The 19191-nt window shown below is 35.2% G+C and overlaps 1 protein-coding gene across 2 annotated transcripts in view; it reads right to left on the reverse strand.

Annotated features, from left to right (window-relative positions):
* LOC149571698 (P-loop NTPase domain-containing protein LPA1 homolog 1-like) overlaps positions 1–18725 on the reverse strand; it is a 262301-nt gene extending 243576 nt beyond the window's left edge. For both annotated transcript variants that reach the window (XM_089813117.1, XM_089813118.1), the window contains exons 1-2: positions 18541–18725; positions 18264–18345 (exon numbers count right to left, since the gene is read on the reverse strand). The gene's annotated coding sequence lies outside the window, so the exon portion shown is untranslated. The remainder of the gene's footprint in view (positions 1–18263; positions 18346–18540) is intronic.
* Between the last annotated feature and the right edge of the window lie 466 nt (positions 18726–19191).

Here is a 19191-nt window from a genome sequence, read left to right on the forward strand (position 1 = left end):
TTTTCTTCCCTCGGCGAACACAAATTCAAGAACTCCTACCGTGTTTCTTCCACCAATTCCACCCGCTGCCGAGTCTCCTCCAATAATTCATCCGCACTTCGGTTTCTGTCGGCAATCTTCTGAAATCTTCGTCAGCGTTCGGCTTGCTGTGCCAGAATTAAATTCTCTTGCGCAATACGGATTCCATCTTTTCCCTTCGCCTTATTCCAATCCTTGTTAAGCTGATTTGGCATTAATCTTCATTCCTCCCACCTTCCAGATTCATAAGGCAACGGCGCCAAATGTTTACCGTATTGGTAAAGAAAATGAACGCATAGAGACAATGAACAGGAACAGCAGAATTATATTCGCAATAGTAGATGAATTCTTTCTTTACAATGATCCCAGACGGGCTATAAATACTACCGCCGAACCTTCCCGAAGGAGTTCGTCGGCCACAATTATTCTATCCGCTACAAATTATTTACCACCGGACCGTCGGCTACAGACTAGAAAATACTGCCAGAACTATCCAGTCGGCTAACAGAAGTTGATTGAACTATGTTACTACATGATGGTATGATCACTATGATATGTTACTATTTATGGTGTTTTAAAATTTTTGTTGTTTAAATGTGTTTATGCTACTATGCTACATTCTAATTTTAACTCATGTTTCATTAAAATGTATATATATATACATGTTTTTGTATTAATGAACCCAAACGAACCCAAACCCCTTTCCAAAATTTTGTTGAACTTGCGAACCGGTTCTCGAACTTCGAACTTGGTCCCGAACCCGAACCGGCAACTTAGATCCCCTCCAATAAGGAAATATAATATTAAATCAACTTGATATGCCTAATTGTATCTGATCAAAAGAATATACATATGTAATAACTAATTGATTGTTAAATGAATGTATATATTAGATATATTAAATTTAATAAAATAATTAATATTAATAAATAAATCAAAATATACAAACATCAATTCAATACTAAATAAAATAAATGTTAAAATTAAATATTAATCTACTTCTCATATTCCGGAGCATAGTCTCTAAATACACTAAATAAATAATATATATTACAATGCACTTTACCAAGCACACCAAGTCATGAGATATCACCTGCATCCGTCAGTTGGCAATAGGGTGTGACCTATAGTTGGGGTGGGGTATAAATACCCACCAATCAAAGAGATTAGTAATCAACGAAAAATGGCAAACGGAAATCATAAATTCAAAGGGGCGATTATTGAATTCAACCCATTGTTATATGCTACAAAAGACAATTTAAAGCTATATAAATATACTTATGTTTAAGAGCCATTAATTTTTGAAGGCATTACTACATAATAAGGATAGAAAAATATATTTCAAAGGGGACAAATCCTATGATCCCACCTCTTAACAATACTGCTCTCGTGGAAGTTAGAAACGTGACAACAATATAAGTGTGTGACACGTTAAGGATCTGATTCGTCCATTCATTACTAATGTAGAAATATTGCCTAAGAGATAAGGAAATATAACAAAGAAATATACAATCGCCAAAGGAGGAGGAAACATGAGTTCATGGGCACCGATTAATACTCACCCAAGTAGTTGAATTAATATTGCCACCTCCAAAAAATAAATGAAATAAAAACATTTTTAAAAAGGTAAATGCTGATTAGACCCATGTAAGATAGTGTCCACATGGAAAGCTACACATACTCATCAAGCGTAACAAGTGCAAGTGAGACATAATGGCCCAACCCCTTTAATATTAAATTGGTATATAATCAAATAATATCGGTAACCAAAAGATTGATGTGATTACAATCACATACATATAATTATAATCAACTTGGTACCACTGAATTTATTGATGATAATATTCTTGATGTATATAGATTGGATATTTTTTATACGGGAAATAGAAATAATGTTCATATTATTATCACAAATGATTATTAAGTATAATTATTTTAGATTTAGCTTTCTAATATTATCATGCATAACTACTAATATGATTATTTGTAATGTTACTATTATTTGGTCTATGGTAAAAGTATAGGATGTTATCAAGGAAAAGCTTGTATAAACCCAATCTCAAGATCGTATCCCAATAGAAGATAGCGGTCAGCATTATGTAAATCTTCGTGAAACAGAATATGACTTGTAAACTTTAAGGTCGTCCATAGATAGTATCTACACAACTTGCATAGCATCTATACTCCTGAATCCACAAATCAAATAGTAATAATATTTGGATATATTTGGAATGATTTTTACTTCCTACTTGAATTATTGAGAATGTTATAACGCTAATTTTATGTCCAACCCTAGCAAGGGACATTACATATTTTGGGAGATAGGTTGGGTGATCTATGTATTGGCATGAATGCCTTAGCGAGATTGCTAGTATGCTTTAAGAGATGATTGATTGCTTATGTGTTGCATTCATGACTTGGTTTGTCATTGATGTCAACATATCGACTTTCCAAACACTTCAGGCAGAGTAGCAAAGGCAATTGCATTCGAGACAATTCGTAGTTGACGAATTTCATTCAGCAAGGTTAGCAGCATGTTCTTGGATGTTTATAGATGATATGTCTATGTTCGTGGAAATTACAGAAGTTCTGCAGAGGACAAGTTACAAGACAATATATAGGAAATTGTATGATATTGTTTGTGTTGTATCTTTTTTATCAAGTTAAAGCTTGTTCAACAGCCTTGGGTTTTAGTTAGAGACATGTTTGTGATGCTATGCTCGAGATGACAGAATTTGATTTTCAGTTAGTGGAGACTTGTGAAAGATAACGTGTGAGTTATTCCATGAAGGCTAACTATGTTATGTAATTGATGTAATTTGTACAGTAGCGTGTGGAACTTAACTGTAATATCTTATGATGGTTCTATATTATTCATTGTACATTGGGGAAACCTCAAGGCTGACTCAATTAGTTATTAGGACTTGGTATAAATTAACGATGTTTCATTGGTTGTAAATCATCATATGCGGTCATGTGTAATGTGATGTGATTATATGCGAAGATGGATGCAAATTTTGCTAAGTTCGGAGAAGATGTAGATGGTTGTGATGTATTGGAACTTCAAACGGATTGTATTGGCAAGATAAGTTGTTTTAGTCAGTCTATTTTCTTGGATATGTTATCCTGAATTGTTTAGTGAGAACAATTCTGAAGCAATTTGGACAATGAAGTAATTTGGATAGTGGGTTCCATTGACTTTCTTCTCAACTCCTAATAGGGTTGAAATCTTCTTACAGAGATTTAATGTCTCCTAACAGGGACTCGTTTACTGATTGTATTTATTTGTCTCCTAACAAGGTCACATCCTTTCACAAGGAACTTTTATATTAGTACATCATCTTGTGGGCATCATTCCACCGAGGTTTTCCCTCTGATCAAGGGTTTCCCTAGTTAACATATCTTGTGTTATTTTGCATGGTTATCATCTTGTGGCTGTAATATCTTTTGGTTATAGGCTTTAGATTTGATAAAGTTGATTTAAGTTACTTAAAGCATGTAATTGATTCACCCCCCTCCCCCTCCCACAAAGTTATATTGGTGGACTTTACTTTTTAACAATTGTTATCAGAGCACTAGGTCCTTGAAGAGAAAGTTTAACGGCTTAAAGAGTTCCATGGCTACATTCAAGAAGGAAATTCCAAAATTTGATGGAGTTAAATATGACAACTCGAAGGATAGGATGAAGACTCACAACTATGCATGGAAGTAGATTACTAATTGGTTACAAGGGAAAGCAAAACAGTGATGCATGAAAAGGATTTAGAATCATGTACTCAAGATTACAAAGATTTATTCATGTAAAATATGTATGGTAGAGAAACATTGTTATCAGCTCTTCCGAAATCAAAGTATGTTGAGGTAAAAGGCCTATATCTTGTACATGAAATTTGGATTAAGTTACAAAATTTATTTGAAGGTGAAAAATTTGCAAAGTAATCTAGACTTTAGAATTAGAAGAATATGTTGGATAATAATAAGATGGTGGAAGATAAATCTACTAGAGCATATTTTAGTACAATATTTGAGAGCATTGCAAGAATCAAGAGTTGTGAAGGAAACATGACAGAAGATGAAGTGGTGTAGAAGATATTGAAATCTTTGATAGCTGAATATGCACACAAAGTTGAGATCATTGAAGAAATCATTTATGTGACACAAAATTTTACTAGAGAAACATTACTTGGGAAGTTACAAGCATTTAAACACAAGTTGAAGCAGAACCAAGGAGTAACTAAGACAGAGACAGCTTTTAGTGTACAGAAAGACAGAGCTAAACTTACAACTAGTGCAAGCACAAATGGAGATTATGCTGAGAATGCACAGTCAAACAAGAAGAAGATAAGAGGATTGATGAAGGACTTGCATTGCTTATGAGTTATGGCCAAATACAATGCAATTACAACAGTACTTCTACAAGACTTCGCAAGATCCAAACTCCTAGCTAGTTTGGATCCACAATTCGATAGAAAACCCCAAGAAGAATCTAAACTTGTGCTCGCAAGCCACCAAGCAACTTCTTGTTTCCAAGCCCATACTTAGCTACTAGCTCTGCTCAACTTCGCTCCTCTCAACTAGTTCACGTTGAACTAAGTCCACTCCTGTCTCAAGACAAGACAAGACTCCCCTACTTATACTAAACCAAGCCACAGGTCGGTCTAGCATAATAGACATTAAATAAACACTTACATTAAATACACCCTCAAGCCACAAGTCGGCTTGGCTACAAACATTAAATACTTGAAATAACTAAATACTTAGGACAAGCAAGTTTACAATACATAACTAAGTCATATGACAACATAAGAGTATCCTCCCTTAGGTATAGGTCCACATGCCATCGAACGATCCAAATCCTAGAGCACACAAGCCAACTTCCTCAGATGGAAGTTCACAAATACAATCTCCAAATCAGGAACATGTGACCAACAATCACCAAAACAACTCCAACTCCAAGACGATAGCTCCAATCTTTATGCTCACTTAGGACAAGATTACCCAATATGCCTCAAACACACCCCTCACTACGTGAACCATAACTCCACGAATCCAAGCTCGAAGCCCCTGCATACAAGATTGTTGACTTCCCTAAGATGCTCCGCATCAAACACCCCAAGTAAGAAGAAAGATGTTCTTAGTAGCTGGAAGAACATCTTTCAGGGTTCAACATAAACCCCGAACTAATTGTTCACATACATGTCCTCAACCACATCAACTTGTACACTCTTGCCCTTGTTCCACTTTTGCAACTCCTTTCCTATAGCAGACAACTATTTACTTTGTTTGTCCGGATCATTCCTCAATGTACCACAGGTCTTTTTTCCAAGCTGATCTCTAACCCTTTGAGAATCCTTCAACTCAACTCGGCTACCAAAACTTAGGCTCCTCCTACCAAATTTTGCATTCTGCAAAGGAATCAAGAAATGCTTCCTGCCACCCTTCTCAACAATAAACACATCCTTGACACAATCATGCACAGCTCTAGAATCGTATTGCCAAGGTCTACCAAGTAATATGTGACAACTACTTATGTCCACAATATCACACAACACTTGATCAATATACTATCCAATCTGAAAATTAACAAGACATTGCTCATTCACTTCCAAAGCATGTTCATCTTGTAACCAACTAATCCTATAAGTACAAGGATGTCTCACTCTCTTCAAATCAAGTTTCTAAACCATCTTCTCAACAACTTTGTAATCAATACTACCACCATCCACAATCACATTCCAGCATCTACCTCCAGACTTACATCGAGTCCTGAACAAATTCTTCCTTTGACAAGGTTCCAACACCTTTTTACCAAGCAACACTCTTTAAATCAACAAATTATCCCTTCAAGCTCATTTACTAACTCCACATTCTCATACACCAGAGCAACTTTTTTATCACCAGTCAACCTGCCAACATTGGGACATTCAAAAGATTTATGTCCTTCACCACAATTGAAACAATAACCTTTAAATGCAACCTAACATGTTCTTCTCTTTTACTCAACAGGTTTTGGTTCATCTTCAACAATCACAGAGATCATCAATCGCCCTAGGGTCCAATCTTCTCGAAGGCATCTTCTAAGATCTCCGCAAACCCAAAGCAACAAATCCAAAAGATCAACCTGTCAGATCACAACCTACTTTGATACCACTTAATGTAGTACAAGGCAAGAAAATCCCCAAAGGAGATATCCTAGCCCCCAGCAAATAACCACACAGTAGAATATAAAAATAACAAAGAGATTTAGATCCAAAACAACACCAATTCTTATAATAAAATCATAAGATTTACACCAACATGCTCGGCTGCAAGGCCTTCCAAGTTATGGCCAAATACAATACAGTTACAATAGTATTTCTGCAAGACCTCGTAAGATCTAAACTCTAGCTAGCTTATATCCACAATCTGATAGAAAACCCAAAGAAGGGATCTAAACTTGAGCTTGCAAGCCACCAAACTACTTTCTTGTTTCCCAAGCCCACACTTAACTACTAGCTTTGCTCAATTGCGTTCCTCTCAGCTACTCCACGTTGAACTGAGTCCACTCCTATCTCAAGACAAGACCCGACCCCCCTACTTATACTAAATCAAACCACAAGTCGGCCTAGCAAAATAGACATTAAATAAATACTCATATTATATACACCCTCAAGCCACAAGTCGACTTGGCTACAAACATTAAATACTTGAAATAACTAAATACTTAGGACAAACCCCAAATTTCCAATGGATAACTAGCTAATATGACAACATAAGAGTACACGCCCTTAGGCATAGGTCCACGTGCCATCCAATGATCAAAATTCAAGAGTGCACACACCAACTCCCTCAAATTGAAGCTCATGAATACAATCTCCAAAGTCTACCAGCAAATTAGAAACACGAGACAAGCAGTCACCAAAACGGCTCTGACTCCAAGACGATAACTCCAATCTTTATGCGCACTTAGGACAAGGTTTCCCAATATGCCTCCAACACACCCCCAACTATGCGAACCATAACCCCACAATCCAAGCTCAAAGCCCCTACATATAGGATTGTTGACTTCCCTAGGATGCTCTTACATCAGTTGTTATGTTGTCATTGATCTCATATCTTAGTTCGCTACACATTAAGCTAATTCAGTAGAGTGCCATATCATTTGATGAAGAGGATTTGAAGAAAGTATGTAGATGACATAATTGATAAGTATGGTATTCAATGGGCACTTGAATGAGTTGGATAGTGATAATGTAATATTGGTTTGATTGTTTTACAATCATATAATCTTATAATGTAATGAGCTATACAAGCTACACCGATTGACGAGGTGAAAGAAGGAAGACAGTGCTCCCTAAGCGACTACAGTTGTCACCGAGCAGTTGGCAAAGCAAAGTTAAAGTTCAGTGTTAAACAAGTAAGTTTAGTATTGATCGAGTGATGTATTGCCCAAGTGAAATGTTATGTTCACTGAGTAACAACAAGAAGAACAAGTTTATAAAGATGGAATTTGAGGCCAACTTTTAGTGAAAATAAAGAATGTTTGAGAAGTTCAAAGGCACAAGTCAAAGTTTGTTACAAGATCTACGGCTGGAAAAATATAATGAAGATTGAAGAAGGATAAGGATGAGCACAAATTTCTATGAAAGTTGTATTTTCTAAGTGGCTAAATACATTAAATCTAAGTCTGATGATTATGAATAGGCAGAAAAACATAGACGAATCTGGAAGCAAAGAGACTACTATTCAAGGACAAGCTAGAACAAGTTTTTGGTTGCTAATGTTGTTGATCAGAGTGCAAAGTTGTTGAAGTTGGAAGAAGCAAGGTGAACCGAGCAGAGAAACGAGAAGATCAAAGCAGAGTTAAGAAAAAAGTGAAAGACTAAAGGAGTAAATCAGCCAATAAGATATCAACGGAAAGAGATCAAAAAGAGACCGAGTTGAAGAGAGATTTAAACAAGCAAGATAGTGTTAAACCTAACAAATCATTTGTACTCTTACTTTCTTACTATTGTAGTAGAAAAATCTCTTAACCGAGTGGAGCTAACGAGTCTGTGTAATCCTATATGGTAACATCGATTAGTGGTGTTTATAAGTCCTTTAAAGCAAGCCACTATTTAGAGAGGATCAAGGAGTGATAAGCTCTAGATGATCTTTTGATGTAAATCCTCTAACCAGGTCACATTAACAATGTCTATGTAAACCTCTAACAAGGTTGACTCCTAGTAGAGCTCACTTCAAAAGAGTGAAAATTTTTGAGTTGCCGATCTCAAGTGGTTTTTCCCTTTACAGGGTTTCCATGTTAAAAATCTTGGTGTCAAATGTGTGAATGTTGTTATGTTGCAAGTTGATTTTCATGATGTTTACTTTTGCTGCAACTCAATAACAACTAGGTAACAGTAGAGTTATATTACTGATAGTCAGTAATAACACAAACAGTGAGTTAATTGTGAAGTGGAATGAGATCACCGAGAAAATGCTTTTGATGTTTATGAAGTTTGATTTGGTACTTACATGTTTGAAGGGATTGTAGGATAACTAAACATGACTCATTCACCCCCTCCCCCACCCTCTCAGTTATCTAACATATGCCTGAAGTCATATGCTTAAGGCAATGGATACAATGGACTTCTCCTTTGTTCGGTCCTATGCTCCCATGTTTCCATAAATGGTCCTTCACTCTGCCATTAGCCATCTTGTAAAGAAATAGGTAGACTTTGAGAACCTAGCAAAAGAAAACAATTTATAATCAAAATGCATATAATAAGTAACAAATTAGTACAGTTATAAACCTATAAAAGTTAGGGCCCGTTTGGTTATTGGAATAGGACTGGAATAGGAAGAGAAAATTAGAATATGTTTTATATTCGTTGTTTGGTACGCTCAATCAGAATTGGGAATAGGAAGACATATTCCAATTTTGCCCTTAAAATGAGCATATATCTATGCCAAAAAATATCAATTATTGGAATAGGCCATTCCTATTCCCAATCTGATTTTTAATTTTTTCTTTTTTTTTTTCTTTTTTTTTTAACTTTTTTTTAACATTTTTTTATTATATCTATTTGTTTAAAAAAATGAAATTAATTATATTTCTCATCAACTTCAATCCAATGAATAAAATAAAAATGAAAATAAATTAACCTTTTTCCCATTATTGAAAAAATTAACCAAAAAACAAAAAATTAAAACAAAAGAATTTAAGGGAAATATTTTTAAAAATACAAAACTTAACCTTACTCCTATTCCATTTTTGCACAACCAACCAATGGATTAACTTATTCAACAATTTTTCCCCTCTTAATCACACAATCTGGCAATTTTTTGGCAAATATCACCACAGTTTTTAGCAGAATTTCATCACTGAATTATGAAGCATTTAAATTAATATGGATTGTGTTACGCAATATATTGCAATTTTTCTGATAAATCGTTGTTCTTTCAACTATGATCACTATATTCAACAATTGATTGACATTAATGATATTTCTCTTTACCACGGCACTACTTAGGATCTAAAAGCAATGAAGATTGTAGCTGCGATAGAGATCTTTATCTCTAATTTTATGAAATAGAAATATATTTGTTATGGTCGTTATGGTCCTCTTCAGCTAGAAGAGATATTTGTGATAATATTTAAGATGATTTTATATAAAAAGACACGTGTCATATGCAATGCCAAGAGGCATGCATATGAAAATATGAAGTGTCGGATATCTAGAAATATGAAGGGTCTTGTATTTGGGATTTGAAGAGACCTTGTGTGAAAGATGAAGAGTCTAATACAATCTATTTATGTGATGGTTGGGGACATTGTAAAATCATCAACTGAAAGCCTTGTACTTGGACATTTTTTGTTATCAATAAAAAATATAATTTCTTGGTGTGGCTGGGTTTTTCCCTTCAAGTGGAAGGGTTTTCTCAGGATAATCTCTTGCATCTTTTGTCCTATTTTGTTCTTTTGTATTGTTGTTTATCCTATTTCTGGGCCAAAAATTAACATGGTATCAAAGTCAGGCTATATAACAGCACATAAGAGAGTTTCTCTATTTTAAGTTCTATTGCAAATTATCGTGAGCTCTTTGTTCTTATCTATATTCAAATCGTCTAATGAGTTATCAGCATTATGAATTTGGTGTCTCATTCTGTTGATTTGGGCCAAATGCATCTCTTTCTATTGAAATGGGGACCATTTAGAGTAGTATATGTTCAAATGCATCCTCACTCAAATGTCGAACATACCTGGCAGACTTTCTTTAGTCACTATTGGCCATTCTCACTGTGTGTTTGCATAGACTTGGAGTTCACTACAATGCAAATGTTCGCTCTGTAAACTCAGTTTAATGGTTAGCTTTATGATAAGATCAAGGAAATACATCTATTGTAGCTACTGAAAGAACCTCAAACATTTGTTGACAGGAACAATATGAATTGTCATAAACCTAGCTCCTCATTCAATTATGGAAGTTGCAACCTTACTGACTATTCTAGGTGGCAGGGGATTAGAAATTGGAGAAGTGACCATGTTGCAACTATGAAGTTTTATGTTTAAAATTTCTTTTGGGGATGGACTTTTCTTCTGCGACTTTGTTTCCCTAAGGACATTGATCTTGTAGGAAAAATAAGATTAGACGTAGCCCCAGTTGAGAGTGAGTATACCATTGGACTCACCATTACTATCGTGGTGTTTGTTGAGGATTACGAAGTTGTTCCAAACATTGAAAAGGATCATTCTTAGAGGAAATCTGCAAAGTTGTTTTTGGAGTTATCTCGAGCACCTTCAAATTGCAAAGGAGTGAGCACTACAAATACTCCTTGCACAAGATTCAATAGCGCTGATAACCATTCAATGTTTGTAGAGATCTTACCTCCACTTACGCATGCACTATGGTAGAGTGTAGTGATTATCGTAAAATTGTTTCTTGTTTGGCATCAAGATTGATTGAATAATACACATATCAACACCAAGCTTTGCAAACATTTCAAGTTCTATCTTTATTAAACCATTCTTTATTTATGTCAATGTTGAACAAGAAAAATTGGAATACTGAGTTTTTATGTTGAACATTTTTTTTCTCAAATGTCATCGATATGTCGACTTCTTTGAGTCGACAGTTACTCTTCTTTATGGTGGACAGTGAACATTTCAATGTTCGACCTCCATTCTAAATGCAAAGGTATCGAGCATTTATGGGCTTGAGATTCTGCAATAGACGTTGTTGATAGACATGAATTGATCATCTGCCAATTTTCCTTATTGAATTCATGCGCTTGTGCCTTTTCATCAATATTATTTGTGCTTCCTTAGGAGAGATGCCTTTAGTTCTGCATTTAGATATTTATGTTTTTTGGTTTCCTTATTACCTACTTCATACTATCTTCCTCCTAACATGGACTCTAGGTATCTGTTCACATGGCAATGCTAACGGTGGAGTCTCTAATTTATAGATTTTTTGTCTTCATTCATTTTTGGCCATTTCTTATATGTTGACGATTTCATTAGCCACGATGACTCATCCTATGTGAGCGTCAATTTATTTCCCTTCAAATGTCAAGTTGGAGTCCATTATTATTTTTGAGCTTTATTATGTGAAAAGGCATCTTGAATCGAAGGAAGAAAAAGGCAACTCCTCTAGAGCATCGATCATCCCCCTCTCAAACCAAAAGTTTTTAGTTTAATGATTTAACAAGCTTGGAAGACTTATGGCTATCAAAATGGGATGTACAGATATGCAAAGAGTTGGGCATGAAGCAGCCTACACCTGTTCAAAAACAATGCATTTCTAATATCCCCTACGAGAAGGCCGTGATGGGTATACACAAACGGGTAACAACAAGATGGCAATATTTACATTGTTCATTTTGATCAAATTGACAAAGAATCCTTATGGTGTCCTTCGCAATGGTGATTACTCTCCTCTGACTAAAATCTTGACAAAAAATATTAATACCCTTTGACTTGTTAAACTAGCAGATTGGATGTGATCTTCATTTTTTTTTGTGGTCTCCTTCTTTGGCATCCTTCATGCATTCTTCCTTGCTGATAGTAATGGCATCTAGCACTTTCGGTTGTTATCAGCCTCCTTTTTTTTGTATTCATGCTCGCTCAAGTGGTGACATTTCTTTTTCACTCACTATTGGGGTTGAGGTAGCAGGAATATTCCCATTATGTTTCAGACTTGTTTATTCTTTGGTAGAGACATGTTTAAATGTTTGGGCCACTTGTTGTAGGAAGTCCATATTTTTTCTACAACTTTTCCTTTTGTGATCTATATCTTGGTTGTACGAACTCAAACAGCTAGGCTACACTAGTGTTTAAAGTTTCAGAGGGAGCTTAAGTTGTAGAGGGAGCATGCCAAATCCTTTGCAAATCAAGCTCGTATAGAAATGTGATTGTTAAAGCTCTTTGATTGGGCAACATTGGATTCAGCTCTATTTGTTGTGATAATCAAAGCAGTGAGAATGATGCCCTGTTGAGAGGGAGTTTTTGACTAAGAGGGAGTCTCCATGTTCAAATAATTCTTATGTGCTTAATAAGTTCCTCTCTGAGTAGGAGAACTTTGAGGTGCAACCCCTTGTTAATGAGTTCTCAGTGAAATCCCTTGCTCTACCCTCTACGAGTAGGTATGGTTGACCATCCTTTGCAAGTAGGCATAGTGGAAATCGATTCTTCTCTGGGAGAAGTTTGAGGTGAAAACCCTCGTTCCACCCTCTGTGAGTAGACATGTGGACCCCCCTCTGCGAGTAGGCATGGTGGAAATGCATTCTTCTCTGGAACAAGTTTAAGGTGAAAGCCATAGTTCCACCCTTTGTAAGTAGGTATGGTGAACCACTCTCTACAAGTAGGCATGGTGGCAATCATGTGTGTGACTCCATGACTTAAATTTTATGTGCTTATGATATAACAATGGTGAACTATGCTATGCTAAGATAGCATGTGTTATGTGATGTATCATCTTTGGTTGCAGCTATGTGGGCCTGCCTTACTAAAGATCTCTCTCTTGCTAAGAGGAAGTGTTGAAGATTGTAGTTGCGATAGAGATCTTTATTTCTGATTCATGAAATAGAAATATGTTTGTTATGGTCAGTTTGGTCATCTTTAGCTGAAAGCGACTTGTGATAATATTTAAGATGATATTATATAAAAAGACATGTGTCATACGTAATGCGAAGAGGCATACATATGGAAATATTAAGTGTCAAATAGCTGGAAATATGAAAGGTCTTCTATTTGGAATTTGAAGAGACCTTAGTGTGAAAGATGAAGAGTCTAACACAATCTCTTTATGTGATTGCTTGGTATATTATAAAATCATCAAGTTAATGCCTTGTACTTGAATAGTTTTTATTATCAGTGGCTGAGTTTTTCCCTTCAAGTGGAAGGGCGAGACAAGAAATGTGAAAGAAATTTAAAAAATAGGAAATAATGGACCCACAAACAAAACAATTATATCTAAGTAGCCAAATCGCTTGGTCTAGTGCATCGATTCCAGGTACAAGTTGATTCGGAATCTAAAACTGAGTCAAATCGACTGTGGGCATGCATAGGGTACAGATTTCACCGTCGTTTTGTTTGCCTTCGTTTTGTTGATGATGCGGGGATTCCACGTCACCCATTTGACTTTGACCATCGACGTAAACCTAATTTTTTTGCCTAACTTTATGCGGCCACCGATTTTCCTTTATCATTTTTTTGTTTGTGCGCATTTGCAGCGGCATTTCAGTGTGAGTTTGCAACTTTGGGCAGCATTTGTATCTGCGGCATTTGGAATTACGACCTCCATCGTCGAGCAGACGGCCAACGACCTCTATTATCTAGCAGACGGCAGACAACCTCCTTCAACCAATGTTTGCGGCGACCTTCAAACCTCCTTCTCCTACCTGCATTTGTGGCTAGTGACAGAAGTTGCAAGTTTTTACCATTTTTTCATTGCGAATGTTTTTATTATTTTATTTTGGTTATTTTTAACAAGCTATAGTTTATAGTATAGTCCACCTTATTTAGATTTTATTAATAAGGTTTTAATATTTATAATAAAATATTACTATAGTTTAAATTTATTAATTTTATTTAGATTTTATTTATTAAGGTTGTATTACAAAAATAAAATTTAAGTATTAAGATTATATTATAAAATATTAATATAGTCTAAGTAATATTAAGGTTAAATGATGAAACGTTAATATAGTTATGTAAACTTATATTTGAATGTTAAAACTTCATATTTATAATTTTATTTGTCATATTATTATATATTTAGATTATTTAGATTTTATTTATGTTTTAAATTTTTCAATGTAAAGTTTAAAGTTTAAAGTTTATTTATTTCGCTATTGTAATTACTATTAGTAAATCTAAAATACTAAATACAATTATTCGCTGTTTTTTATTTCAATTTATTATTTTACTAGTGATATTAAAATTTATTTGTTTTAATCTTTAAAACTAAAAGTTATATTTGTATGAATTACAGGTGTTAGCAACTATAACAATTCATCATGGAAGGCACGACTCCTCCCTTTACTATTGACCCAGCTTCACCATTATGGAGGCATGTGCAAATATTAGAGCATGTTCCTGGTGGAGGGACATGTATTTGGATATGTCCTAGGTGTGGCATACGGTATACAAGTTCCTATAGCCAAGTGAAAGGGCATTTGTGTGCAATTCTTGGAAAGGGAATCAAATCTTGTCCAGGAAAAGATTATGTGCCTATACCAGTTTCTAAAGTAGTAGCATACATTAAGGAACAAGAGGAAGCAGATGCAAGGGTTCAAAGTAGGTCGGGACATCCATTGCTTAAAGCAAGGGGCTCACAGAAGTCACATGCTTCATCATCTCACAGTCATACACCTAGTGCTGCTCCTGACATTGTGGTAGAAAGCCATCCATTTATGAGGACAAATGAAGATGAGGGTATAAATCCGAAGAGAGCAAGAGGACCATTGGAGATGGCATTTAATAATGATGCTAGAGATATTGCGAATGAAGCAATTGCTAGGTGCCTCTATGCAAACGGTTTATCATTCAATGTTGTTAGATCACCTTATTGGCAAGAAATGGTAAGAAAAATAAATGAAGCTCCAAAGGGGTATACAGGCCCTAGTTATGAGAAGGTTCGTACCACTTTATTGGCAAAGGAGGTCAAACATACAGAAATTTCATTAGCTCCTATTAAGGCCTTGTGGAAAGAAACAGGGGTTTCCATTATTTCTGATGGGTGGAAGGATGCAAAAAATAGACCCTTGATTAATGTGATTGCAATGTCCCCTAAAGGGGCAATGTTTCTAAAAGTTGTTGATTGTGAGGGCTAAGTAAAGGATGCTCAATTTATTGCTAACATTCTCATAGAGTGCATTAATGACATAGGCCCTCAAAATGTTGTCCAAGTCATAACAGATAATGCAAAGAACTGTAGAGCAGCTGGTTTGTTAGTTAAGACAATTCCCACATATATTTTGGACACCTTGTGCCGTGCATTTGCTCAACCTCATGCTACAGAAGTTGGATAATAAAATAGCTTGGACTAAACAAGTTCATGATGAAGCTCAAGATATTCAAATGTTCATAACAAACCACCACTGCTCGCAAGCTATTTTCAGATCATTCTCATGGCTGGAGCTATTGAAGGTAATCCAAAATTCAAATACTACATTTTTATGTTTTACTTTAGTTATTTATTTCAGCAAAATTATATATGTACATATTTTTTATTTTAAATACTTGTTTTCCAATTTTCAAATAGGTTGTTGAGACTAGATTCGCATCAAATACAATTGTCTTGAGATGACCTATGGCTGTTCGAGAGGCACTTTCTAATATGGTGATCAGCCAACAATGGAACATATAGAGGCAGTCCAGTAATGAGAGGGCAACAAATATCAAGACAAGGATTTTGGATGAAACTTGGTGGAGTCGTGCAAAATACCTTTTTAGTTTCACAGAGCCCATCCTAAGTATGATACGTTTTACTAACATGGATAAGCCATGCTTGGGGGAGGTTTATGATGGAATAGACTCAATGATTGAGAATATGAGATCCGTCATAAATGCAAGAGAGCAAGACCCTAAAGAAACCTTTTGCAAAGAGGTGCAATCAATATGTGTTGAGCGATGGAACAAAATGACCACCCCACTCCATCTTCTTGCCTTTGCATTGAGTCCCAAATATTATAGTGAAGAGATTCTTGCTTTGCCAACTAGGGTGCCACCATATCGTGATGCAGAAGTAGGTGAAGGGTTTAGGAAAGCTATTGCTAAACTCTTCCCTAATACTGAAAAGGAGGATGCAGTTACAAGTGAATTTGCTGATTTTGTATCATCCACTGGTCAAAGTCTTGCTGCTGTTTGTGACAAGTATAGGAAGGATGCACACGCTTGGTGGTACCTCAATGGCCACAAATTGCCAAACCTCCAAATTCTAGCAATCCAAGTTTTATCACAAGTAAGTTTATGAATTTGTATACACACTCTAAATTTGGTTGTCATTTTGAAATTAACAAACTCATTTGATTTACTTAAATTTTAGAGACTCCAATGAGATTTTCCTTTGCTTCATTAGGTTGCTAGTTCATCTTCAGCTGAACGAAATTATACTCCTTCATCCATTCAGTGAAGCGCAATTGGTTGGCATCAGGCAAAGCTGAGGATTTAGTCTATGTGCATTCAAACTTGCACCTTCTTACTCACAAAAATGATGAGTACAAGGAAGGGGCAGCAAAGTTATGGGATGTAGAACCAGAGTCTATTGACTTGGATCTTCCCATTGGTGCACCAAACTCACCAATGGAGGATTTAAGTAGCCAGCACATTTTGAGAGCAAGTACCAGTGGGATTCAATCATCTAATGTCAATGTTAGTGACAATCTTGATAACGATGATGACCCATATGGTTCTAATTAGTGAGCTGATCAGTGATTTGAATTTCTAGTATTATTTCTTTTTCAAACAATGACTATATTTCATGACACTAGTTCGATCTTTTTGATATCGAAAACTAAATTTCAAAGTAAATTAGTTATGTTTCAAAATCTGAAATTTGGAATGGTTTTATTTAACTTCTAGCATATGTATTGGTATGTGAATTCTAAATTTAATTTGTTTTAATATTGGTATATTTTTTAGCAGCATACATATATATATATATATATATATATATATATATATATATATATATATATATATATATATATATTTAAAATATATATATATATATTATATATATATATATATATATATATATATATATATATGCGGACATACCAGTACCCGTACCCAATATCCTAAAAAAAATTCCGCACCAGCATTTCGTACCCATGTACCTGTACCTGTACCTGTACCCGTTCCCGTACCCGATTCGGCTACTTAGAATTATATCAAACACAAAGTGCTATTTATTCTGAAAATTTGAAAAGGCAATGAAAAAGTGACTACGATAATAACAAAGAGAACAATTTGGAATGAATGTACTTAGTAAACGTAGCAACCATTTGAAAAATTTAAGTACTTAAATAATGAGAAAACAATCTTCTTTAAACATATCCATACCATTCCATCCAATAGAAATTTACACCGCAGTTCACAGAGAAAGCAATCTATACCACCCCATTCAAGACAACTCTACCGTTAATTTTAGGCAGCGTGTCAAGAAATATGTGCCCCATTTTTCCATAAAACTTTAAAGTGCATATGGGAAAATGTGTGCCATATTTAGTCTGTATCTTTAGAAGCGGGTGGAGAAATCTGCACCACATTTTATCTAAGATTCAGGAAGCGCATAGGAAAATTTGCACCACATTTTGCCAAAATCTTGAGGTGTTTGTCCGAAAATATTTCCCACATGTCACTTGAACTTTACGGAAACTACAAGTTTGGGCATATCACCTAAGTCCTAAAATGATCAGAATAATTTACGAAGAGTGATATTTCCCATGAAAAATTTAAGCATCACAGAAATGACAAAAAAGATTCCCCTCGCGGACATGGTCACAAGTCGAAATTGATGTTTACTCCTGGTAAAGACGAATTGACTAAATTGACTTAAAAAATCTATGCAGGAAAAGGTGAAGATTAATTTAAACGTGTGGCACGCGAGAAATTTGCGCAACTTAACTTTGGCCCCATTAAATCCTATCTAAAATATCGTCCTCAGATGTAAAATAGAGAAACAGACCTTAAAATACACATAAGCAACCTCCAAACAACCCTTCAAAATGAAACACAAGAAACCGTAACAAGCCATTAAAATCCGTGATGAGAAGCATACCTTTCAAAAGTCTCAACAAATTGTTTACTGGGGATCGAATGATGCATATTTACATTCCAATTTTGTGACAAAATTTGCTTCCCTGTAAAACCAAAAGAATTTTATATACGAAAATGATCAAAAACCCTAAAGAAAATAGAAATTCTTATAATGCGAGACAGAAAGACAAGGCAGTAGAAAATAAGTCAGAATATTTGTAAAACTATAGATACATGGTTTGTAAAATCCCAAGCGAGAAAAGAGGAAAAAAGAAAAAGAAAAAATCTAAAACACAGACATGTTCACGGCACTCGCTTCCCTGAGAATCTCAATTTCATAAACAAAGCTGGGAATTCCATTTCATAAAAGCGCGATAAAAGCTGAGACCGTTTTTTTTCCCGTTATTTTAATCTTTCTTTTGATAGTGATGAAAAGCAGTGATGAAAACTACCGACGTTCAAGCCGCCCGTGGCTAAACAGCCACGAAAATGCACTCCCTTTACATTGTTTTTTTATAGACGTTGCCAAGCCGCCCGTGGCTAAACAGCCACGAAAATGCACTCCCTTTACATTGTTTTTTCTAAAAAAATATTCTAAGTCCTCTCCTTCGTAAGAAAGTGCATTTTCGTGGCTGTATAGACGTTGCCGTTCAAGCCCGATGAAAACTTGGTAGCAAAGGCGTAAAAACCGTGAAAATATTTAAATTTTTACTGCTGGTGCCGGGAAAGGAAAAATGAAATTAACGCGTATAAAAATTACCGCATATCCAAAGCTGCAGACAACGCGATTGAATGAATGTAATAATAAAACAAATTCTTCCTTTTTGGAGGATCAACGTGCCCATTATTTATCTACATTAAGTGAAAGTGGTCGCTTTTTAAGCTTTTCTTTTTCCAAAAGAAACAAATACCTTTACATAAAAAGTAGATGATAATCATACAACTCAAAT

This window comes from Cupressus sempervirens, chromosome 2 (assembly GCF_028749045.1).
Source record: "Cupressus sempervirens isolate cs-2001-9-10 chromosome 2, ASM2874904v1, whole genome shotgun sequence".
NCBI lineage: Eukaryota > Viridiplantae > Streptophyta > Pinopsida > Cupressales > Cupressaceae > Cupressus > Cupressus sempervirens.